General features: G+C 45.2%; 1 non-coding gene and 1 pseudogene across 1 annotated transcript; one reads left to right on the top strand and one right to left on the bottom strand.

The window, feature by feature from the left end:
• Positions 1–1,494: 1,494 nt before the first annotated feature.
• Positions 1,495–22,691, top strand: LOC117834309 (uncharacterized). The gene is made up of 9 exons (XR_011896290.1): positions 1,495–2,171; positions 2,288–2,681; positions 11,632–11,721; positions 13,291–13,304; positions 13,436–17,645; positions 17,791–19,129; positions 21,054–21,142; positions 21,223–21,607; positions 21,723–22,691. It is a non-coding gene; the product is annotated as an uncharacterized protein (transcript).
• On the bottom strand, positions 22,672–26,120 carry LOC140223555 (uncharacterized; annotated as a pseudogene).
• Between the last annotated feature and the right edge of the window lie 541 nt (positions 26,121–26,661).

Raw genomic sequence — 26,661 nt, 5'->3', positions numbered from 1 at the left:
AGGCACAGGGTGGAGATAAGCTCTGTTCGCTCTGCTCGGTGTCATTTGATAGAATTTCCACATTTTGAATTCTCATATCATGGATGCTCTGACTTTTTTTTTAAAACCCAAATTTATCCTTTTCATCAGATTTAAGAGAAATTGGATCGCACTTCCAAAGAAGCCAAAACTTTTTTCTAAAATCCAAATTTATCTATTTAGAAAAGTCAAAACGACCCTACGTTTTGAAACGGAGGAAACTTCCTTGGCTCCGCCGCTGAAATGGGCTTTTTGGGGTTACAAGGAGTTAGTGACATGACTTAACCCTCACGATTTATATTATAAAGTCTGGCGGATTTTACTGTCTCATATTTTTTTACCGGGTGAAGCAGGAGGGCACCGATCTGTAGAACCTATAAATAAAACAGAGATGCCTCATAAACAAAAGCGAGTGAAATACCATTAGTTTAGGGGAAGGGAGGGAAATTGTTTGATTATATTCCCGTTCTTGAACCATTCGGGTCCTAGTGTTTATTCAATTATGAAATACTCATTGGTAAATAGTAGGCATGACAGCTTGGCATACACCATTATATTTTTATTTTTAAAAATTTATATTAGGACACTTTGGGGATACCGACAAATTTTTGTGGTTTTCTATATGCTAAAAGTTTGTGTACTAATTTTATGTACAACCATTCTGAAGTGTCTTAAGCTTTATTCGGTTTTAGTGCGCGGATCTTGCCCTGCTAGCCATGAGGGGGTGACGTGCTCTAGGGCCATTGAAAGGGGGTGGAGATCTTGGCGCCGCGAAGGGACTGCACACCAGGAAGGGCGTGGAAGGGGCTACGAATGACAGTTTCGTTGGAAAAAATGTAGTTAAATTGAACGTATCTGTTTTGACAAAATGTTCGACACTCATTTTCTTATGAAACATGAGTTAGAGACTTACATGGATAATCTGGATTCATGCCGGTGTTGACTACGTCGGGTGTAAGCTGGTATAGATGAGCCGGTACGGATGAAACTCTATCATGCAGTGATTATCTCAAAATATTGGGACTGCATCGCAAAAATATATTTTTTAAAAAAACTATGTTTTGAAACAAATCTACTTGTCTCACTTTGGATAATCAAAATTAACACATAAAAAACCGCGATCAAAGTTTGTGATAATTGACTAACCACGACCGAAGCATCACATATTTTGTAACTAGGAGTACTGAGTACATTCATAATGATAATACGTACGTACTTTCACTTGGCGAGCTGTTACATGTAACACATCCTACTCGAAGTTATCACGCAGCACGCCCCCGAACAATTCGTGACGGTGAAAAATATTCCCCCAAAAAAGAATTATTCCAGGTGTCCTAGGTACGATGGATTCGGGACACTTTCCACGTTTCTTCGATCTCGAGAACGTCAAAGAATTGGCCTCCATAAATCGGGGCCAGAAGGATTCAGTTTCTCGAGATCGATTCACCGATCGACCCCATCCAAATCCGTGGCGACATGCAAACCTTAACCAACCCGAAGGCACTCTCGGATCCGCCGGCGGCGAGGCCCCGCTGGGTCATGCTGAACCCCTACGTCGACAACCACAAGGACAGTGACCTCTTCGCCGCCGACGCCAAGACTAGGGCGGCCTCCTGCAGTTCCTCAGGCCAATTCTTCAGCGTCTCCTTCGTCCTGGCGCCGCCGCCGGAGAGCTCCCGCTACTACTGCGACTGGATCGGTGGCGCGCCCGGCGACGGCAATGACTCCAGGCACCAGATCCTCCCGGACCGCGACGAGTCCAAGAGTCTCCGCATCATCGCCGCCCACGTCGACTCCTTGCTCATCCAGATTTGGTTTCCAAAGAGGCGGCACGGTTCCCGTAACGCCAACACGTGCGACTACTTCCTATACGAGACAGGCGGCGGCGCCCGGCCGCCAACGCTGCCGCTGCTCCCCGGCTGCTACGTCTCGAAGCAGCTCGAGCGCGAGAAGGACGCCCGCCATGATCCAACTCCACGCGGCGAAGGACGCCCGCGCTCCCTGGACAAGGGCGACACCGGCATGCTGCCCAGCGACGAGGGTGAGCTCCTTGTAGCTCTGCTCGAGGTGATGTACGATGAAGACAGAGGGCAGCATGACACGGCCGAGCTCTCCGTGCTCCGGTCCGGCCGCCGCGAGTGGGAGCTCAAGCAGTTGCCCATCGAACACCTCGAACACCACGAAGGCGGCGAGCTGCCGCAGTGGCCGGAGCTCCAGGCGGCCGTGCCCGTCGGCGTCCGGTTCATGTGTGCTGGGTCGACTACGCCAGGGGCTTCTTCCTGTGCGACGTGGAGGCCGGGATCTCCCCCGACAAGGTACGGTACGTGCCACTGCCCGTGCCGCCCCCCAAGGGGTATCGCCGCGACGACGACCGGAGCCCTTACCACCGGAGCCCTTACCTGCCGTACTGCCGCAACCTGGCCGCCGCCGGCCGGGACGCGGTGAGGTTCGTCAACGTTGCTCCCCGCTTCTGCTGTGGCGGCCATGGCAAGACCTCGTGCGAGCGCTCCCGCTTCGCCTTCAACGTGACCACGTCGAACCTGACCCTAAGGGCTGATGGGGAGCCGATGACGTGGGTGAAGGACGGATTGCTCGACTGCGACGAGCTCTGGCTGCTCCTGAACTACGGGCGCCTCCCGCGTGTGGCCCCGAAGTACCCCATCGTGAGCTCCGACAAACTGACGTCGTCTGCTTCGTGCTCTGCGAAAATCACTACTTCATGGACAACGCGGATAAGACGGTATGGATGCTAGAGATCGTACACTAGGAGCAAGGAGATGCTGTCAGTCGTCCTCCACGACACCAACAGGTACTTTTCACAATCTCGTGTACCAGCAAAACTTCGTTGGTAACAATCTTTTGTTGAGCTTGGTAAGTAGCTTCACAAGTTCCATTCCAAATATAAGAAGAGACTTAGGCCTCCTCCAACAATGCCACTTTAGGAAGCTAACTCATCACTTTGCTTACATGGAGAGAGAGTGTGAGAAGAGAGAGAGTATACTGTCTCTTTTTCAAGAGATAGCTCATAGAGAGAGAGTGAGCTGCACACTTTATTAATTTATTGATGAGAGAGGTGTTGTGGGATCCAAAATACTTGAACAATATGCTATTAGATAAACCATTGGAGCGGTAATCTTTTTATTATCTCTTATTATATGAGGTGGGTAACCTTTAGCTCAACCATTGGAGAGGGCCTTAGGGCGTGATTGGTTGCAAAGGACCGGACCGTCCAGAACGGATGGATTGTACTGGATCGTGGGAGACGGAATAGAGTGATACAGGGGGGTTTGTTTGGTTGCACTTTGCTGTCGGCCTGAATCATGCGAGGTTGTGTTTGGTTGTTCTGGTTGTATCATTCGTGTGTACGATAGGAGTCACTAGATTGTGTTTGGTACATAGAATTGGATGAGATCGGAGCACCCTAGCACCATATTGGTGAGGTTACCAACAAAGATGATGAACATGAGATGTTTTAATATTACAAAGGCTGATCTCGCGCTTGACTACTTCCAAAGATAATTAACTAGTAGTAGGAGTACAATAATAATAATAAATTGTAGCGTAACTACGATATGGAGCCAACTAAGTTCATTTGCCGTCTTTTTTGAACCATCAGTCACTTCTTTGACATCTTCGTCACCAGTGCACTCTAGGAAAGATGCAATTGCCTCCTCTTTGGAACTAAAACTCTTGTAGCAATAGTTTGGATAACCGGTGACCTGCTGATGACAGGTTACCCAAGTTGCATACACTCTAGGCTTCCTACCACGGTACACAACGTACCAAGCCATTGTGCCTTATAAAGGAAATGAAACTTGATTTAATTGCAAACGTAGATGAATGATAAAAGAAAAGGTGGATATAGTAACTATTGGCCTCAGATTTTATTTGCATCTTCTCTTAACCTTGGGCTTGGAGCATCAGTGACACTAAATCAATAGCAGACCACAAACAGTATGACAATGGTAACAGAAATAACAGGTCATTGGCAATAGAATGAGAAGTATGACAACAGCACAACCAGAAAAAGGAACAAGCAGTACCAAGGAGGTCGACAACAAAAGTAATATGACACAAGCATGACAGGTTACCCAATTTGCAACAGAGGCAACAGAAACAACAGGTCTGCCAACAGAAAGAGCAACTACCAGGACAATATCTGAGCAACAACAGAACCAGAAAGAAGCAGTAGCAAGGGATAGGTTCAACAACAACAAAAATGTTGGGTAACCAAGATAGGTTACCCAATTTGCATATTATCCAATTTGCAAAGGTATATGTATGGTAATAGCAAGTCTGATATGCTAAGTTACAAAAAAATTGGCCTTAGATGTTATTTTCATCTTCCCTTGACCTTGAGCTTGGAGCATCAGTGACACAAGAGCAAAATAAGACCAAAAACAGTAGCACAATGGCAACAGGAACAACAGCAATGTCAATAGAAATAACAGTGGCAGCACAACATGGACAACAGCTCAGGAACAACACAACCATAAGTAAGGAACATGCAGTACCAGTTGGCAACAAGATGAACAAGATCAATGCCATAGTCCCTCACAAGCTCAAGGTCATCTGATGCTACCCATATACTTTGAATTGGGCAAATAAGTTTATTATCATAGGCATATTTTCTTACCTTAAATAACATAAGTAACCATCAAGGCAGAAGGAAGCAACCAACATATAGGAAAGGCTGAAAAGAAGATGGACTTACCAGGTAGCACAAAAGCAATAGCAGGTCTTAAGAACAAGATCAATGTCATAGTCACTCACAAGCTCAAGGTCATCTGGTGGTACCCATCTACTTTGAATTGGGCACATAAGTTTATCATCATAGGCACAGGTTCATTCATTTGAACCAAACATATGCATCCATCAATTCAGAACATCTATCCAAGATGAAAGAAAAATACCATCACCAGCACATTAACCACCAGGAAAGCTCAATTTACCAGAACAAAGACTTGGCATCCATCACATTGACCAGGTGCAGGTGTTCATGTTTACACACCCAACAGATCCCTCCCAACCACCTTTACCAGATGGAACCATGTGGCCTATGCTATACAAAAATATTTGCAGCCTTCAAAATATTCCAAATGGTGTCTCTACTCTCACCATTAGTGGTTAGTGCTAACCCAAAATATCAGACTATAGCATAGGCAAGCAAAATATCATATAATAGTCCTTAACCACCTAGAGGAAGTTAGATTGGCTCAGGTAGGTCCTAAGCCAAAGGATCCTATGGGCTTCACTCATCTGAATAAAGCATAGGCCTTCTGCTTTGTTCTTCAGCAAGTACACAAGTGCAAACATCAAGGCCTCCTGTGAGTACCCAGGACAGGACATGACACAACCATAAAGATCTACATGGACCTCATTGTGCTGAGGAGCTTTCAGAGCTTCTGCAACAGAGGCAACAGCAACAGTCATACCATGCATCAGCTGGTATTCTTCCTCACCCAACTTCCTCCTTTTACCACCTCTCCCTTCCTTATCATCAGAACTCTTAGAGGTGTCCAGCCCATTGGAGCCTACATTTTGCTTACCAGAATCACCCTCATTCCCATCTAAATTAATTGTCTCTGTTGTAACATCCCCCCCTCAAGGTGGCCAAGGTCAGTTGGTACACCTAAAGGTTCATTGGAACCCATGGCAAACCTACCAGTAGCCTGACTAGACCCAAAAATGGCCTCCATTTGGACATAGTTCTCAATTGGTCATCTGAGGTTGCTATTCCTCTCTCTGTCCCTCTCTGCCATGGGACCATAGGTAATAGATCGAGCATCCTCACTTCTCCTTCTAAACCACAAGAAAAACCAAGGCAGCAACAGCAGCAACAAGAGCAGCCGCAGCCCGGCACCTACCTTGCAAGTCCATGTCTAAGAATACAATGCAGTGTTCATTAGAGCTCAGTATACAAGAACTTGGGGTCATGTTGTTAAGCAAGCAAACATTCTCAACTACATTTTATCCTAGACGTGGCTGCCACACCCGAAGGTGCTCCTCCGGCGGCAAGGAATCATCATCGACCTAGGCACTTTGCTCAGCTCAGGAGGGCGTGATTGGTTGCAAAGCAGTAAGGCATGATTTCAGGACACAAGAAATCAGATCGACAAATATACATGACAACCATAGATCCACATAAGAACGAACATAGGGTTCATGAAAACCATAAATGCAGATGCACAAACAACCTAGGGTTCATGAAAACCAAGCAAGATGTACCGTCGCAGGACCGGCGGAGGCACAGGGTGCCGCCGGAGGACCCTGACCCACATATAGGATGGTACAAGAACCAAAAAAAAATCAGATCGACCTCTACACATGTGAGAACCATAGATCTGCATCGGAAAAGTACCTAGGGTTCATCACAACCTTAAATCCACAAAAGGAGCGCACGGATCTGACAGAACAATAACCTAGGGTTCATCGACACCAACCAAAAAAATACGAATCGACAGATCAGCGGGGGAGAGGGGATGAAGCAGCGTAAAGAGGAGGGGGAGATGTACCGTCGCAGCACCGGCGGGGGCACAGGGCGCCACCGGAGTACCTCGAGCCACCGGCGAACCGAGGTCGAACAGGAGGAGGAAGAGGAGAAGGCGCACCGGGGAGGAGGGGAGCAAAGAAAGTGGCCCGAGGATGGGAGGTCACCGTAACCTCCCGCGCCTTTAGCCCCGATACGGCGCCATCTCCCGCCCTCCGCCCAAATCTTCCTGCCAGCATCGCTCCATCCCGGCTCGCGAGCGAAGGAGCCCTCTGGGCGGACAGGGTGATGTGGGATGGAGTGGGGGAAACGAACGGGGGGGGGGGGGGGGGTGCGCCGTTTCGGTTCCGGGAGAGCAACCGAACACGCGAGAGTGCACGGGATGCTTTGGGGTCATGCAACAGACAGTGGGACGCGGGCAACCAATCACGCCCTTAGCGAAGTTTGCAAGGTGAATTATTGTTCAATAGTGCTTTGGCTTCCATACGATCCCCTCATTGAAATAGATTATCCCCTAGCTTTTTAACAGATTATTAATCAGAAGGTATACCCAAACAACAGGATTCTGTGGCAAATTATCAATCAGCAGAATCCTATAATCAACCGAATCATCAGACTATCAGAGACGGAATTTGACCATTTTTTTCAAATGCAGATTTTGTATAATTACAATTTGTGCCAATGCAAAGAGGAATATCCAAGAAAAGTAAGAAGCCATACTTTTGAGTCACAAAATCACTAATCCCTAACCCAAATAGAAGTAGGCCCCTCATCCCTAGTAATTACCATACATATGAAGATGATGTGGCTCATCTCATTAGCAAAGAACTGACCTTCCATCCAGGTGCTTTTATCCCAGTTGACTCTTTGGATCCGGGACTAAAGTGCCTTTAGTCCCAGGTCAAAAATGTGTCACCAAAGGCCACCGCTTAGGGGGGGAGGGGGGGCTTTAGTCCCGATTCAAAATTCCAACCGGGACAAAGGGGGACCTTTAGTCCCGATTGTTATTTTCAACCGGGACTAAAGGTCCTGGGGCCTTTACCCTTCCCCCACCTCTCCACTTATCTTGTCCCCTCTTCTTCCTTATTTCTCTCCTCCTCTCCCTTTCTTCCAGGCGGCGCGGGCGGGCAGCCTTGTTAGATATATATGTATTCTTGTATTTTCCCATTGTTTAAGGGGTTTTTCATATTCCCTAATACCTGTACATGTATATATTTGGGCCTAGAGCCCCCATATTGAATACAAGTGCTATTCGTAACATGGTAACAGAGCCAAACTAGGTTTAGGTTTTCGTTTCAATCTCCTAGCTGTTCCTATTCCAAAAGCACGTTGCACTTGCGTGCTATCCATCCACCATCGTTGCCTTTTCCATTGATTGGATTGGTTTTCCTCTATCAATTCAATCCTAGCAACAAGTTTTTTTTCTTTCAGTCACCAACTTGTTCTGTCACCGCCGCTCGTCGCCCACTCATCGCCACCGGCCCCGCCATCCACTCGTCGTAGCCAGCCCTGCCGCCTGCTCATCACTGCCGATGGGCTAGCCCCACCTGATTATGCAGAATCGGCCCTGACGGAGGACTCGCTCGTGCTGTTGGAGGACTCGGTCGGGTTGTTCGCTTGTGGTTGCCTGGTCCTCACGTGAAGAGATAAGGCATCCGTAAAAAAAAGCAAAAAGAAAAAGCAATTGTTGCTCTGCGTATTCTTCCGCTGCTTCTGTTCATGCGCTGCTTTGTTTCTGCAGTGCACGGTTGGTTGTTTGAGTACTAGTAGCGCAGGTTAGTAAAAAAAACTGTTGTTGCTTTTCCTTTACGCTCTTGTCGTCGATTGCCGCTTCCTTTGCGCTCTTGCCATCAACGTCAATTGTGTTGTTTGGAGATGTCTTCTTCAGTTCCTCCGTCCGGTGGTGTGCAGGTTATGCAATGTCTGGTGCTTTTCAATGGCACCAACTATCGTAACTGGGTTCCTCATCTACGTTTGCACATGCATGGTCTACATCTATGGGAGTTTCTTACCGGTGATATACCCTACCCAGCTCCTCCTGTCCCTCCTGTCAAGCCTACTATTCCTGACACAGCTGTTGAGGCCATACAGAAGAAGTTGCTTGATGATTTTGATGATAGTATGGAATCATATGCGTCTCAGTTTGCTCCATACAGGACATGGTTAGATGAGGATGCTCGTGCTGGTGTTGTTCTTGCTGCTAGTATGGAGGAGAGTCTTTCTGCAGATACTGTTGACTTTGATCATGCACATCAAATTTGGGCTTTTCTTCATTAGCGTTATGAGTACACCGGTCAGTCTACATATACTGTTGCTCTACGTCAAAGAACAACTATTGCGACAGGGTGACTCTACAATGGAGGAGTTCTTTGCTCAGATGTCTGCAGTGTGGTGTCAACTTGACTCTATTGGTCCTCCATTATCACCTAGCACTTGTGAGTCTTGTAAGGCTCAAAAAGTTGCTCTAGAGACTAAGCGCACCCATGATTTTCTAACCCATCTTTGTGATGAGTTTGAGCAGCTTTGTGCTCAGCTAGTTTCCCATGAGCCTTGTGTGTCTCTGATGGATGCTCTTGCTGCTGTTCATAATGAGGAGATACTTCTTTGTAGTGATGGCTTGTTGCAGTCTTCATCTTCTTCAGTCTTGGATGCTCGTTCCTCTTCCAAGGCCTCCACTCCTCCACCTACGACGCCTTCTTCGGTAGTGCCTTCTTTTGCGAGTGGAGGAGGTGGTGGTCTTAAATGTGACTGGTGTGGTAGGGATAACCATGTGGATGCATATTGTTACAGGAATAAGGCTCAGTCTTGCCAAGGTGGTCATTCTTCATAGGTGCTAGTGGTGCTGGTGGTTTGGGTACTGGAGGTTCCTAGCGAAGTTCTGCTAGTTCTGAGACACAGGAGATGCTCATGTTGCTTCGTCGCCTAGCTGCCTCTACACCCGCAGGAGCTGCTGGTTCTCTTACTCCGGCCTCTATACTGTTACTTCTCAGTCTTCTTCTTCAGGTACTCTTCTGTGGATTCTAGATTCTGGTGCCTCTTTTCATATGACTCCTGATCGTACCAGTCTTTCTTCCATTAGTACTTCTTCTCTTCCTGTCATTGTTCAAACCGCAGATGGATCGTCTCTCTCTGTTGCAGGATGAGGCACTCTTTTGTCTTCCTCTTTTCATGTTCCTATTGTTTCTTATGTTCCAAACTGACCATGCAACCTATTTTTGCTAGCCAGCTCACTGATCATGGTTGTCGTGTTATCCTTGATTCTGACTCCTGTTGTATTCAAGATCGCAGCACGGGTCTCCTAGTTGGTACTGGCCCTCGTCGACGTGATTCTCAGCATCTTTGGGAGCTTGACTGGCTTCGTCTTCCTTCCGTTGTCTCTACCAATCTTATGGGCTTAGTCGCTTCTTCTACATCATCTACATCGTCGTTTGCTCAATGGCATCATCGTCTAGGACATCTTTGTGGCTCACGTTTGTCTACACTAGTTCATCATGGTCTTTTAGGGTTAGTTTCTGGTGATGTATCTTCGAATCAATGTCAGGGTTATCGGCTAGGAAAACAGCTACAACTTCCTTATTCTTCGAGTGAGTCGGTGTCAAAACATCCTTTTGATCTTTCTTCATTATGATGTATGGTGTCCAACTCCCTTCATTTCGAAAAGGGGTCATCGATATTATATCATACTTATAGATGATTTTTCTCGCCACACATGGATCTATTTTATGAAACATCATAGTGAGGTTTTATCTATCTATAAAAATTTTGCCACCATGATCCGTACTCAGTTGGACACTGCTATTAAGGTTTTTTGTGTTGATTCTGTTGGGGAGTACTTGTATGGAGCTCTTCATCAATTTCTTTCTGAGCAGGGCACCCTTGCCCAGTTATCTTGTCCCGGTGCTCATGCTCAGAATGGTGTTGCGGAGCGCAAGCATCATCATTTGCGTGAGACTACTCATGCTCTGATGATTGCCTTTACTATTCCATAGCATTTTTGGGCTGAAACTGTTTCTACAGCTACTTATTTGATTAACATTCAACCTTCTTCTACTCTTCAAGGTGGGATTCCATATGAGCGTCTTTGTGGCAAGCTGCCTGACTATACTAGCCTTCGTCTCTTTGGATGTGTGTGCTATGTGCTTCTTGCACCTCGTGAGCGCACGAAGCTGACCGCTCAATCTGTTGAGTGTGTTTTTCTAGGATATAGTGCTAAGCATAAGGGATATCGTTGTTGGGATCCTGTTGGCCATCGGATGAGGATTTCTTGGGATGTTACTTTTGATGAGTCTCATCCTTTCTACTCCCGTCGTTCTCCTAATGATTCTCATGCATCTTTCGTTGAACCCCTTTCTTTTCTGACATTTCCTGATACTCCTATTGCTCCTATGCATTTTCCACACCTAGTGCCTGCTTCTGCGGCTCTTGATGAGCCTCCTGTAGTGCCTCCTTTTGTGTCCCCTTCATCTGTGGAGCCTTCTTCTTCCGATTCCACTCCACAGGTTCCTATGGGTACTATTTATGACACCAAACCACCTGTCACATGTTTCTATGTATGTACTCGGCGGGTTCTTGAGCCATCTTCCTCTGATGTTTCTTCTCCTCCTGCCGAGCCATCTTCCTCTAGTGTGTCTTCCTCTGATGTTTCTTTTCCTCCTACTGAGCCATCTTGCTCTGGTATGTCTTCTCCTCTTGATGAGCCATCTTTTGATTTGTCTTCTCCACGATATGCTCTTCATGATCGTCTCTCGGTTCACCCTCCAGACCGGTATGGTTTTCCTCATGCTGATGTTATTCTTTCTGAGCCAACTTCTTATCATGATGCCATTACTCATGAAGAATGGCAGCACGCGATTGTAGAGGAGCTTGCTACTCTTGAGCGCACTAGCACATGGGATCTTGTACCTCTTCCCTCACATGTTCGTCCTATCACATGTAAGTGGATTTATAAGGTTAAGACCCGTTCAGATGGTTCTATTGAGCGCTGTAAGGCTCGTCTCGTGGCACGTGGTTTTCAGCAAGAGCATGGTCGTGACTATGATGAGACATTTGCTCATGTGGCTCACATCACTACTGTTCGCACTCGTTTTGTTGTGGCTTCTATTCGTGAGTGGTCCATATCTCAGCTTGATGTGAAGAATGCTTTTCTTAATGGTGAACTTCGTGAGGAGGTTTATATGGTGCCACCACCTGGCTATTATGTTCCTGAGGGTATGGTATGTCGTCTTCGCCGCTCCCTGTATGGCCTCGAGCAAGCTCCCCGTGCTTGGTTCTAGCACTTCTGCTGCTGGCTTTTCTGCAAGCGCCCATGATCCTTCACCCATTGTTCATACTTCCTCTCGTGGTCGGCAGGCGGCGAGGGCGGCCTCATGCGGGCAGCGGCGCGGGTGGCCTCGGGCGAGCGGCGCGGCCGATGCGGCTGGGTCCTTTTTTTATTTTCTTGGAAACTTTTTAGTCCCGGTTGGTAACACCAACCGGGACTAACCCTTTAGTCCCGTGTGGATGACCCGGGACTAAAGAACCCCCCTTTTGTCTCGAAAATTTAGTCCCAGTTGAATTTTCGGGATCTATGGCTCTATCCAACCGGGACTAATGCCGCGTTTTCCACCAGTGTCTTGTTGTACAAGAAAAATCATCATAGCGAACAAGGTGTCGTAGAAATATACGCCACGCTAGCTTTTAAATGAAAATAATGTTGGAATTGTGTTATATCATGTTGTCATGTCGAGGAGTAGATTGGGAAATGTCGTCTATGCTCACATGTGTGCTGACACGGCTGGGGGGCTATTCGCTTATTTGTGTCACCAAGTGTGTGAGGGATGAAAGGGAGGAATGAAAGATGCTGGAACATGAGGCACGCTTTTTGCCCTATCTATTAGCGATTGAAATGAGCTTTTATTGTGGCTGGACAAGCACGGTCGCAAAAAGAAAACATTAATACAAAGTACAAGTGTTTCATATACTGCAAACAACAAAGAGCAATGAAACAGTCAAAGTTCAATATCAAAGCACCATCTGAATAGATGTACATACAAAAACCTTATACAAATAGATCTAACCAGTTGTCATGTACGATCACTGTAAGGGTTATTTGCATAAAACAAACTGACAACGCCATGTCATGCTGCTGACATGTCAATAAATCAGTGCAACGAGTGTATTTGGACATGATATGATCTAACAAGTTGCAAAACATGCAAATAGATCTAACCAGTTGTCATGCACTGATTCAGTCTAACAAGTTGGGAAACATGCAAATAGATAGAGGAAAATATTCGGTGGAAACCATATCTTCGATGGAAACATGAAAACCCCTCTAAACAACATACTTAGAAGTCTTTAAAAAAATTGAAATGATGCGCATTTATAATTTATCCATAGATGTAATTTGTTGCAAAAGTTAACAAAAGTTGAGATGCAAACTTGTTATATAAAAATTCATATGAAAATGACAAAATTCAAGTGCATATGCATGGGAATACTTATACCCGGAATTTTTGTCTTATAGTGCAGTTGCACTCGAAATTTGTCATTTTTGTATGATTTTTTGTACATCGAGTTTGTATCTCAACTTTTGCAACAAAGTAAATCTATAGATATACAATGAACGTGCATTGTTTCAAATTTTTTGAAAACTTCTAAGTATGAATTTTATAGTGATTTTCACGTTTCCACCGAGATGGTAGTTTGCACTGAATATTTTCCGATAGATCCAACCAGTTGTCATGTACGATCATATCATGTCCAAATACACTCGCTGCACTGATTTATTGACATGTTGGCAGCATGACATGGCGATGTCAGTTTGTTTTATGCAAATAACCCCTTACATTTAATTTCTTTCTTTGTTTCATTTCAACCCTCTATCCAATTTTTCTCTTTCTGAAATAAACTAACCTTGATCAGAACAATTGACCACTAATGACTCAGTTCTCCACTGCCCAACCATGGCAACAACAAGGTCGGTGCTGATGCCGGATGCATGCCGAAGGTCACATCTGCTGCTCGCAACACTGCCAATGCTGTCGGTAAACGCCTCCCATGCTGCTCTTCCATATTTGTCGATGGTGATGCCCGCCCGGACGTGTTGGAGGATCCCAACATGCCAGGTCGTGGACGACGATTTCTATGTGGTGCCTGGCCGTCCAAGGTACCGCAGAGAAGACAAACTGCACAGATACCAAAATTGAAGTTTGATAGGGTGGATATATCTACAAGGATGACAGAGATCGTAAAGAAGCTCAAGCCCATCTGTGCTAAGCTCTCAACCGTTCTTAATCTAGAGCTGATAGGCTCCAAAGGTATCACTACTGCCACCATGGAACGGCCCACAACCAGTGAGGAAATTACAGAGCCTAAATTGTATGGGAGGGAGAAGAGCAACAAAGTGTTGTAGATTCCATTACCCACGGTGAATGTTTTGCCAATGAACTTACTGTGCTTCCAATTATTGGCCCGGGCGGTATTGGGAAGACAACTTTCACACAACATGTATACCAAGAAGCGAGGAGCCATTTCCAAATTACAATTTGGATATGCGTCTCTCTGGATTTCAATGCAGATAGATTGGCGCAAGAAGCTGTGAAAAAGATTCCTGAAGTTAAAGATGAAAAGAAAAGTGGTAGTGATCAAGAGCTAATTGAGCAAAGATTAAAAGGTAAACGGTTTTTGCTTGTCCTGGATGATATATGGAAATGTCATGAGGATGAGTGGGAAAAACTATTAGCACCATTTAGAAAAGGTGGAGGAAAAGGTAATATGGTTATAGTCACAACTCGAATGTCAGATGTGGCCAAAATGGTTAAGACAGGTGATTCTCAAATACAATTGGATCGTTTAGGAGCTAAAAATTTTAGGGATTTCTTTGACGCATGTGTATCTACCAAACATGAGTCATGGTCAGATCATCCTGAGTTAATTGAAATTGGGGAAGAAATAATGGTCAAACTGAAATGTTCTCCTCTTGCAGCAAAAACTGTAGGGAGATTACTAAGAAAACAGCTCACTTTGGAGCATTGGAGAAGGGTTCTAGAGAGCAAAGAATGGGAACTCCAAACCAGTGACAATGACATTATGCCAGCGTTGAAGATTAGCTATGATTATCTTCCACTTAACCTAAAGCAATGCTTTTCCTATTGTGCTTTGTTTCCTGAAGATTACGAATTTGACAGCAAAGAGTTAGTTCACTTTTGGATAGGACTAGATGTTTTACATCTGGGTGATCAGAGCATAAGAATAGAAGATGTTGGCAAGAGTTATTTGATTGACTTGGTCAACTATGGATTTTTCAAAAAGAACGAAAAAGACAATGGCCGTCATTATTATGTTATCCATGACCTATTACATGAGCTGGCCATGAAAGTTTCACGGTACGATTGTCTTAGCATACAAATATCTAAAGTGAGGTCTGTACATATCCCGCCGTCAGTACGCCACTTGTCTATATTTGTGGAAAACAAAGATGTTGAGGATATAATTACTTATAAAGACTGTGAGAAGGATCTTGATGCACTTGATAAAAGGCTACAAATTGAAAACATACGTACATTGATGTTGTTTGGTGAAAATGTGGAGAGTTTTTCCAAAACATTTGGTAATTTGTTTAAGAAAGCTAGAGCCCTTCGCGCTATTTTTTTGTCTGGAGCATCATATATTGTGGAGGATATGTGGCAGAACTTTTCAAAGCTTGTCCATCTTCGCTACCTAAGGATTAAGGGGAGTTACCATTTTCTGGAAACAGATCTACCAGGAACAATTTCAAGACTATATCACTTGAAGATCCTAGACATTAAAGATTCCAGGGACTGCCCTATTCCATCAAGATATTTAAGCAACCTCGTAAGCATGCAACATTTTCTTGTCCCTGGTAATAATAGCCTTCATTCAGACATTCTCAATGTAGGAAACCTGAAACTTCTACGAGAACTAAGAAGATTTGAAGCTAAGAAAGAAAATAAAGGTTTTGAGTTAAAGCAACTAGCAGAACTACTAGAGCTTGAAGTACTGGGCATTTACAATCTTGAAAAGGTTAAAGTAAAGGAAGAAGCAGTTGCAATAAAACTAATACAAAAACACCATTTACAAGACCTCGTACTAGATTGGGATATTAATCGCTCCAATAAGGATCCTATAGGAGAAGAGAATATCCTTGAAAGTCTTATGCCACATAGCAATCTCTGCAAGCTATCTATTACTGGGCATGGAGGTGATACTTGCCCTTCATGGCTTGGTATGAACCTCTCGGTAAAAACTTTGGAATCTCTTCGGGTGAGTAATGTATCTTGGAAAACATTTCCACCTCTAGGAGAGATGTGGTTTGTCGGTGAACATTGTAAAAGCTGTATACCAGAACAAAGCTTCAAAAAATTGAAGAGGCTAGAACTGGAAAAGGTACCAAAATTGATAAAATGGGTTGGAAATGGCCCTTCTGATTTGTTCTCTCACTTGGAAGTACTCGTCATCAATGAATGCCCAGAACTCATGGAATTGCCATTTTCACATTGTGCTGGATATGAACAAGACGTTGAGGATAACATGACCTGGTTTCCTAAACTAGAAAAGCTCCAAATTACAGATTGTCCAAAGCTATCATCATTGCCTTGTGTTCCATGGTCTAGCTCTACTTGCAGAGCTGAGATTGTACAAGCTGGTTCGGATATTGAGCGACTGTCTTTCAGAGGACATATCTTGGAAATTAAGGGAAAGGACACATTGGATAGTGCTTTTTGGAGGGTGTTAGCCTTTCATAACCTATCCAAACTTCAAGTATTGCAGGTGACGACATGCCCTCCTTTGTCACTGGTTCACCTCGAAAAGCTATCATCCCTAGAGCACCTCTGGATAAATGATATGGGTGATGCCTTTTGTTCGGCTGAAGGTGATGGTCAATATGGTGCTAATGGGCAGCGGCTGACACGACTGTTCTCTTACTTCCCAAACCTCCTCATCTTCAGAATGTTCAAGTGTGAGAAGTTAACAGGGTTAGGCGTTGTGGGCCTGCATAAGAGGATGGAAGCACTGCCAAGACCGCCGTCAATTTCAGTTAACCAAGTGGAGGAGGCACAAGTTGGACAGCACGAGCAGCAGGGCGCAAGAGCAGAGGAGGAAATAGCAGCAGCAGCAACATCAGAAGGGGTACTATTGCTGCCTCACCAATTACAAGATTTGTCGATCTCGGACTACCAAAATTTGGTCCTCTGCCCAGGTTTACTCGACCACGACGAAGACGAAGGACGAACCGGAGGTGGAGGCCTCCAAGGTCTGAGCTCCCTCACTTCATTATGGATACAGAGATGCCCCAGGTTCCTCTCCTCCTATTCATCGTCCTCCTCTTCTTCTTGTTTCCCTTTCCCAACCTCCCTGGAATATCTCTATCTGATAGGCGTGGAGGGCATGGAAACGCTGCTCCCTCTCTCGAACCTCACCTCTCTCACAGAGTTACTCATACGGGAATGTGGGGATCTTAAAGGCGAGGGACTGCAGTCTCTCCTCGCCCAAGGCCGTCTCACCAAATTAACTGTCCGCGAAACCCCTAAATTCTTCGCTGGTTCCGAGCCCTCACTACCGCGTGAACAAGAGCTTCCATCCTCTTCATCCAAACTGCAGGAGCTTGGCACGGATGACGTCGCGGGTCTCCTTGCTGCGCCCATCTGTGCCTTCCTCTCTTCCTCGCTCACCGAATTGAACTTTTCGGGGGTCAAAGAGGTGGAGCGCTTCACAAAGGAGCAAGAGGAGACCCTTCAGCTCCTCACCTCCCTCGAGAGGATTGGATTTTCTTACTGCGACAAGCTGCAGTGCCTCCCTGCAGGGCTGCATAGACTTTCGAACCTCAAGAGACTAGACATCGACACTTGTAAAGCCATCTGCTCGCTGCCCAAGGATGGCCTGCCAGGTTCCCTGCAAGAGTTGGTGATAAACGATTGTCAAGGCATCCGGTCGATACACAAGGAGTGCCTCCCAAATTCACTGCAAAAACTAGAGATCAGACGCTGCCCAGGCATCCGGTCTCTTCCAAAGGTGGAATACCTTCCAATTTCGCTGCGAGAATTGGTTGTCGGTAATAGGAACAGCGAGGAACTAAGAAGGCATTGCCGCAAGTTGATAGGAACCATTCCAATAGTCAGAGCCTGATTTACCCAAGGTAACAAAGAGGTGGAACTTCCTAGTCACCAATTTCCCTTGCTTTTCCTAACCCTATGAACATCAGTTATATTCTCTTTTTGTTTATTTGACTACAGTTATGGTTCGCTTCCGAGTAACCCACTGGTGTTTCACCTACTGCGCAGGGCTATTGTTTGAATTGGGATTTCACTGTATCCATTCATGATTCTCAGTTGTCAAGCGTGAACATCGCAGGATATATCTAACACCCTGTACATAAACTGGTTAGTATCCTATATGCAAAATCATCCGAGAGTCCCACAAAATATCTACAAATTTGATCCATATTTTTTTGTTAATCCTCTACCTATTGTTTTTGCTAATTATTTGGATGTCTTTTTCTTATAATTATTGAGGAGTTTAAACTTTTTGTATTAGAGTTGATAAAAAACTATTGATAGACAATTTTCTCACTCACCGAACCCTGATGTGTGAGTTTATCAGTTTAAGAACGGCTTGTTGCTCCAACAACTTTCAAGTTGTCTTGGTGTACTGCTACAGAAATAGGCTGCATCCATAACATATTAAGTCTGAATTTATTTGGTGGTTTTGCCAGTCACCAGAATAGTACTTCTCAGATTGTAGGACCAACATATTAACTCTGAATTTATTTATTGGTTTTGCCAGTTTACCAGAATAGTACTTCTCAGATTGTAGGACCTTTTTTGACTACTGGCCTTTGTTTTCTGATGTATTGCTGCACAAAATATTGCATCCTTATGCTTTTCTGATATCCTAATTTATTTGCTTGATGCTGGACTAATTTGCTGTACCAACATGGTATCACCGATGTCTCATTTTATGTATTCCAAGTTAGCATACTTATTGGAGTTTGATGGACTTATGTCCATATGTATTCTCAGTATCTGCAAAAGTCTCCATTGGAACATATGTAAGCAAAAGAAGTGGCAGCAGCTAACCTAGAAAGCAAAATATAAAACTTCTTTTTGTACTGCCACATAGAGTTCCAAAAAAAAAGTCTCCATTGGAACTTATTTTGCTAATTATTTGGATGTCGTTTTCTTATAATTATTGAGTAGTTTAAACTTTTTGTATTAGAGTTGATAAAAAACTATTGATGGAGAGTTTTCTCACTCACAGAACACTGATGTGTGAGTTTAGCAGTTTTAGAACAGCTTGCTGCTCCAACAACTTTAAAGTTGTCTTGGTGTACTGCTACAGAAATAGGCTGCATCCACAACATATTAACTCTGAATTTATCTATTGATTTTGCCAGTTTTCCAGAATAGTACTTTTCGGATTATATAGGAACTTTTTTGAATAATTTTTTCTTTGTTTTTTGAGGTATTGCTGCAGAAAACCTGTTTTATGCTTAGTTTCACTTTTTGATAATTCAATCGGAATTTCTTTCACAAGTTTTTCTTTTCTTTCTTCAATGCAATGAACCTTGATGGAAAAATATTTGCGAAGGTTTTATAAGATATCCATTCTCAAACACCTAAGGTAGCATTACAGATAGTTACACTAGGGGAAAGCTACAAATTGCCGAGTGCCCTAGGCACTCGGCGAAACCCTAAAAACACTCGGCAACGTGTTTGCCGAGTGTAACACTCGGCGACGAGCACACAGCAAAGTTTTACTCGGCAAAGTTAACTTTGCTGAGTGTCTTTGGTCGGGCACTCGGCAAAGGGTGTGCCGAGTGGCACAAAACACTCGGCAAACAATATTTCCAGAAAAAATAAAAAAAAAAACATACCCCGGCCACCGGGGGCAGCTCCAGCTGGCCGCCGCCGCCGCCGCCGCCACGCCCAGGCCATCCACGGCCACGGCCGCCACGCCGCCCGTTGCCGCCCGCCACCACGCCACTGCCGCCCGCCGCTGCCGCCACGCCCGCCGCTGCCGCCGCCATGCCGCTGCCGCCCGCTGCCGCCACGCCGCCGCCACGCCCGCCGCTGCCGCCGCCACGCCCGCTGCCGCCCACTGCTGCCACGCCGCCGCCACGCCCGCTGCCGCCCGCCGCTACCACCCGCCACCACGCGCCAGATCCGGAGGGGAGAGAGGTGGGGGCCGCCGGATCCACGCCGGAGGGGAAGAAGGAGGCGCGGATCCGGCCGGAGGGGAGGGTGCCGGGGAAGGGGAAGAAGGGGGCGGCGGTGGCCAGATCCGAAGTGGAAGAAGGGGGCGGTGGCGGGCGGGGTCGGGCGCCGGGCAGCGGAGGGGGCAGGCGCCGGGCGGCGGCGGGGCCGGGGGCCGGGCGTCGGGCGGCGGGGCGGGGGGCGGCGGGCCGGGGGGCGCCGGGCGGTGGGGCCGGGGGCGGCGGGCCGGGGGGCGCCGGGCGGTGGGGCCGGGGGCGGGGGGAGAGAGGAAGAAGGTTCGAGGGAGTAAGGTGCGGTGCAGGTGAACGGTGCAGTGCGGTGCGGGGATAAGGTTGGGAAAAACAAAAGGTCGCCGAGTGTCCTACGTGGACACTTGGTAAAGGGTTTCTTTGCCAAGTGTCCAACGTAGGACACTCGGCAAACTTATTTTGAAAATTTTTTAAAAATATCCAACAATTTCAAAAAAATACCAAATTTTCACACGAACCAATATATGTTCTCTATTGACTATACAAAAAGTTTTGTAGTCAAATCAAAACTCGACCGTCATTTTGACTCCAAATCTTATGCAATCCTTCTCAACGTTACTAATCTTCTTCTGAGATGCTTCGGTTTGTAAACATCGTATGTGACGAAATGTGCAAAACATTCTCAATTTTTTTCCACAGCCTCCACCTATGATATCATCACATCATGACAAATCTCATGATTTTCAGACTTTGCTTGTTTTTTTTATAATTTAAAAATACCACTGCCACACGTTCGTGGTCGTGTTTCTTGAACAAGATGTTCGAAATTTCTTGTCATTTCATGGGTCAGGTCTCAAATTGGGCCGAATAATATGAATATCATTTTTCTACTCATTTTGTTCCATAATTTGAATCACTTGCAGTTCAAATTTGACTTATACCAAAAATTCCCGTGAAATGCAATTAATTAAATAAATATAGCAAATAAATCCAAAAATATACCAAATTTTAACATGGAGTACCACATGTTGTATGTGGGGAGTAGAAAAAATTTCATGGTGAAAAGATGAAAAAAAATTATTTTTTTGCCGAGTGTCAAAAAAAACACTAGGCAAACCCCCCTGTTTGCTGAGTGTTTTTTTGACACTCGGCAAACCCCCCTCTTTGCCGAGTGTTTTTTTTTTGCCGAGTGTTTTTGGCTTGGCACTCGGCGAAGAGCTTGTTTGCCGAGTGCTCGAAAAAAAACACTCGGCAAAAAAAATACACTCGGCAATTTTCATGTTTCCCGTAGTGTTAGATATTCATAGTTTTTTCTTAATTACCATGAATTATGTATTAAGTGTTAACCTTTCCATGTCACAGGAGAGCAATTTATTTTTCTGATAAGCAACGAAATGTATGCTACTCAACTGCGCAATTGTAAACCTGCCTAACTGTTGCTACTGATAACAGTAAGAGTCTACTCAATCTTTGAATTCAGTTACAAATATCATAGTCAGCTAATGTGAAAACTCTCATGTTGTTCCTTTAGTTTTCTAGATCAAGCTTGGCATGCAAGCTGTGTTGGCACAAAGATTTGGTTGATTCAAGGAGATTTCTGGCACTTCAGTAATCAACATATAACTACTACTCTAGCTGGAGCAACTTCAGATCTTCCTAGTGGTTCTATGATTGGCAAGTCCGGCCAGTGCCATCTTAAGCAGCTGTGAACCAAGTGTTCCTTCACATTGCACTCATCTAGATCAACAGAGTAGCAAGGGGTGGGCGCTCAGTCTGAGCGAACTGAACCGATCGGTTCTTCAGGTTTTAGCAGATTTCGGTTACCTAAAACTAGGAACCGATTGGTTCCAAAAGTTTCCAAGACTGAGTAGCTTCATGCATTCTATGCTGCTCACACTTGCTTGCTTATATACGAGGTGATTGTTACACTTTCCCTGAGGTCCTTTTGTGATGCCAGTAGGCATTGTAAATGCCGTTCTTTTCCTGGAGAAATAATGATCAAGCCTTTTTCCTTGGTGACCTTGCTTGCAGGAATTATGTCTCATTGGAAGGTGACATTGAGGGCGGGCACTGTACCTCCCTGCATGCCCTGCTGCCCAATTACTGCATCCTGACCACGGTCAGTGTGCGGGATGGCTCGAGCACTGCATTCTGGGAAGATTCATGGCTTCCGGAGGGGCCGCTCTGCGACGTTCTCCCGGCGCTCTACAGCCATGTGGTCACTTCGGGTGCCATGGTGCGCGATGTTCTACAAGGGGGCGTCGACCGCTTCCTACGAAACAGGGCCACTAGAGTGCCTGCGGCGGAGAAGGTGAAACTGCTGTTGATGCTGAACGGCATGCAACTGAGGGACGGGACGACACCAGGTGCTGCCCGCTGCAAGGAACCCACGGCGAGCTCAGAAATCAGAATGTCCGTGCTCCGTGCTATATCGCACTCTGATGGCAGCCACGGACCTCTCTCCCTGCCACTTCGCCTCCTACGTCTGGAAGAATCGTGCTCCGCCACGAGTGAAGTTCTTCATCTGGCTCTTGGTCCAGGAACGAATACCATTACCATGCAGGGGCAATTTGTCCGAGAAGCACGTGGTGCCGAACGCCAGGTGCGACCTCTGTGGCCACCTGGAAGAAACGACGGACCACATCATCTTCCAGTGTCCGACAGCTCTCGCTCTCTGGGCACGCCTGGGGTATGCGCTGGTTGCTGCGCTCCCTGCCGTGATGATACAAAGCTCTGGGCGGCGCGGATTCCTGGTGCTCGCTCTTTTCTCCCGTGCAGAACGCCGATGTAATATCTTTCATCCCTCCTGTAACCCCGAACTGCTGTAAACTGAACTGATGTAGCCCCAGGTTTTAAATCGCCCCGCTATGCCTCTTAGCTGCTGGCCTTCCGAACAGCTAAGCGCAGCTATAGCGGGAGATAGCTATAGCTATACCATTTAGCTGTTTTTGCAAAAAAAAATAGAGAAAAACACATGACCTTAGCATAACTTCATAACCATTACCAACTGATACGTAACCAGTTCAAAGGAGTACATTACACGTTCATAGGAGTACATGACATCACAGGCTAAGTGGCTAACAAAATACTGAAACATCAGTTTTACAAAAGTACAACATTCTGAAATAAAGACACAACACGAAGATCATCAAGAGTTCTGAATAGTGGATACTAAATTATTAATATGAGGCAATATTGCAATCTTCATTTCTTCTAGTCATCACTCATCAGACTCAGAGACATAGGGTGAGGGAGAGGGAGACTTATCAGAGTCAGTAGTCTGCATTGGAATACCAACATCACAATTTTCTGAGTTGGATGATGGAGCTTCAGGCTGCACTGGACCATTTCTCATCAAAGGCTGTAGGCTTCTGACTTTCCTCTTCTTAGGGCGCACATGCCTTTTCCTTTTAGCTTGTGCTTGTGCTTCTACTTCTGCTTCTTGTGGTGTATGTGTTGCTGTGATTCTTGTGCACATTGTTGTTCCATTTCAGTTGGCAAAGGTATAATACCAGCAATAAATTCATTATCACCATCTGCCACAACATCATCTACTTCCTTCTCCAAGGGATCTGTATCCTTCTTCTCTCTCTTATTCCTTAACTAAGAGTTAAATCTAACACACAAGATCTCTCATCCTTTCATGAAGTAGCCTATTGCGCTTTTTTGTATGAACCTATGAGTCAAGTAGTGAACACAAGGCTGCAGGTTAGATTTAAATTCCATGAAGAAACATTACAATTTAAAAAAGATAGCATGGACACAAAATTGCATGTCGCAAATTTTTTTTACCTGTTCAAATACTGACCAGTTCCTCTCACAAGCTGAGGAGCTGGAGGTCAGACTCAGAATCCTTGTTGTCAATTTTCTAAGATTTGGTGTGCTTGTGCATGGTTCAACCACCATTTTGCTGCATAAACATTAAACAAGTTACAACAAAAATATGATATTCAGCAATCAAATTAAGTTCACATATTCAGTTGTTCACCTGGATTGAAATTCTTGTTCTTTCGCTGCCTTGTGGCAATTTCATGTCCAAAACTCCCTTGCTGAATTTGATACATGTCGAGTTCTTCAAATATCTTGTACTGGGTTTCTTCATCATCAACCATCTTTGTAATACAGGAAATCACACCTGCTTTAAATGATCCGTCTTTCTCAATCTCTGACTTATTTGGGTAATAGTAGTGGGAGTTCAAATAGTAACCAGACAGGTGTAGTGGAGTTTCGAGCTTGCTGTCCCATTTTTTATCAATGATTTCCCAAACCTCTTTGAAGCAGTTGTTATTATTGTCAAACCTCTCAGAAATTTCTTTCTTTGCCTCAAGCATTAATCCATGGAAGAATCCCATTGATGGTATATCGCTGTCCATTCTTCTCAACATGTTAGCCAATGGCTCAAAGAAATTAACTGCAGTGTCAACATTTTTCCAAAAGGTTTGAGACTTGACCACTTTGTTGGTTTTGTTTCCCTTGGCCTGCTTCAAGTAAACCAATTCTTCCATCTCATATGATTTAAATAGCTGTATCAACTCTTTTTTGCTGTCTAGCAAACTTTTGAGATTCAAATAAGCAGTGGCAAATCATGTAACCCCGGAGCGAACCAAGTCTTTCTTAAGAAATTTTCTCATCAAATCCAACACTCTAGTATGAGCATACAAGAACACAGTCACTTGTCTTGCACTAGCAATTGTTTCCTCAACTGGTCTAAGCTTCCCAATATCCTCCAGCATGAGATCCAAGCAATGAGCAGCATATCCATTCCAAAATATTGAAGGTCTTTTTGCTATCAATAGACTTGCTGCAGTTGTATTGACACTAGCATTATCAGTCACCACTTGGACAACATGTTGTTCCCCTATCTCTTCTATGTATCTGTCCACAAGGTCAAAGATATATTTGCCATCTTTCCTATCACCTGAGCAATCTACTGAATCTAAGAAGAGTACCCCATGAGTACTATGCACAACTAAATTCATCACTCCCCTACCCTTCCTATCTGTCCATGCATCTGTCATGATTGAACAACTTGTGAGCTAGCTCCCATGCCTCCTTATGCTCCTTGAATCCGTCCAACACCTTTCCCTTCCTTTTCTGCAAGAATGGTCCACTCATCTCATAGGGATTGGGCCCTCTTAGACCTCTACCAAATTGTCGAATGGCCTCTAACATATTAGCAAAGCTAGGAAGGCTGATTGTGTTGTGTGGAATGCTAGCTTCATAGAACCACTGACATATGTACTCACAAGTTCTATTCCTCCTCTCTTCTCTTTTCCGAGTTGTCAATGCTGTTTGAACCTTGTTGCTTAGCTTCGTCTTAGCATACTCTATAGAAGGCAGCTTGTAGTGCTTTCCAATAGAACCACTACCTACTACAGATCTAGAGCTACTAGATCCTTTTGTTTCCTTTGGCTTCACCACAAGAACAACATTGCCATGTTCTGAATCTTCACTGCCATTTCCACAGTCTGAGTAATCTATGTCAACTTCAGCTCTTTCCCTTTCCTTTTCTTTGGCTTTCTCTTCCTTTTCACTAGTCTTATTTGTAATCAAAGCAAACATTTCTTGCTGCACTAGAGGTGGAACTTTTGAGCACTTAGTAGTATTGTATCCTTTAATCCCAGCAAGATGGTACTTTATTCTGGTAATTCCACCACTGCAGAGCTTGTCATAGTATTTGCACTTCAGACATTGCTTCTTGGTTATGTCGGGTAGTAACAATGAGACCATGCAGGGTCGTCTGAGTTAATAGCATGTTGTGCCCATTCTTGTGCACCTGCTACTAGGGCAGAGGCGGTGCTAGTTTGATTTAAGTACAAAGCTTGAGTTAATATGGCAACCTATGCAAGATTTAATTAATTATTTTCTTGACTAACCTATGCAGCCTGATAAAAAGATGGGACAGAAAGCAATTAGAAGCAAAAATATTATACAGCACATCAGGAAACAGGTAGCAGTTCACGCAGGCTACAAAATATAGAGAATAAATTCAAAACTAGCAAATCAGAAGAGAATAAAGTTACTTTGTTGATCTACCATGGTGTCCAGTGACTTGCGTTGTTGTTGCTGCTTAGGGTTAGGGAAGAGGAAGAACTGAAGATGAAGCTGCTGCTTGGGGTTGGGGAAGACGAAGAACTGCTCGTGCTGCACTGCTGCCTCGCCCGTACTCGTGCTGCACACTGCCGCCGCCACCACTTGGATCTCCGGCTGGCCGCACCGCTTGAAGCTCCGGCTAGCTGCGCCGCTTTGGCGGGGGGGGGGGGGGGGGGGCAGCTTGGAGTTGGACCTCCGGCTGGCCGCGCCGCTTGGGGCCCCCTTGCTGCCACCGCCGCCGAAGCAGAACTGCAGAAGCCGCCGCCTCCTTTTCCGTGGTAGAGAGACCGAGAGAGAGGGGGTGAGCTAGGATTGCTGCCTTGCTGGGTTACGGTGGGGATAGGGGGGATTGGGATAAGATGGACCGCTGCTGGGCCCGCGAAAATTTTGGGCTGCCGCTAAAATGAGCCCAATTTAGTCGCTATCTCCGGAGATCTCCGGCAATTAGCTATTTTCGTTTCATAGCGCAAAAAGTTAGATATCTTAGCTTCTACCTTGTCCAGCAGCTATCTCCAGCTATACTATAGCTTCAGCTATAGCCGGAGATTTAAAACCTTGTGTAGCCCTATTTCGGACCTGAAATCCTAATGGAAGTTTCAGGTGGGGGAGTCTCCCCATGTCTCGACATTTCACAAAAAGAAAATATGATACTTAAAGTTTTGAATTACAATATTTTCAAAACATTTCATCAAGAAAAATTTAAGTGCATATGAAGGGAAAAAAAGGTCTTGACATGATAGCCAAGAAAAAAAGGAAAATAGGTAGTGAAGAAAAAACATAAAGGGGTACATGGGCCGCATGCACCTAATAGGCCGTCCATTCCGGAATGCGGAGCAGGCCGCCGCGACATAGAGAAAATAGAGAGAGGCCTTCTCTA

The sequence above is a fragment of the Setaria viridis genome, chromosome 8 (genome assembly GCF_005286985.2).
Source record: "Setaria viridis chromosome 8, Setaria_viridis_v4.0, whole genome shotgun sequence".
Taxonomy (NCBI): domain Eukaryota; kingdom Viridiplantae; phylum Streptophyta; class Magnoliopsida; order Poales; family Poaceae; genus Setaria; species Setaria viridis.
This window is presented reverse-complemented; position numbering and strand designations above follow the sequence as displayed.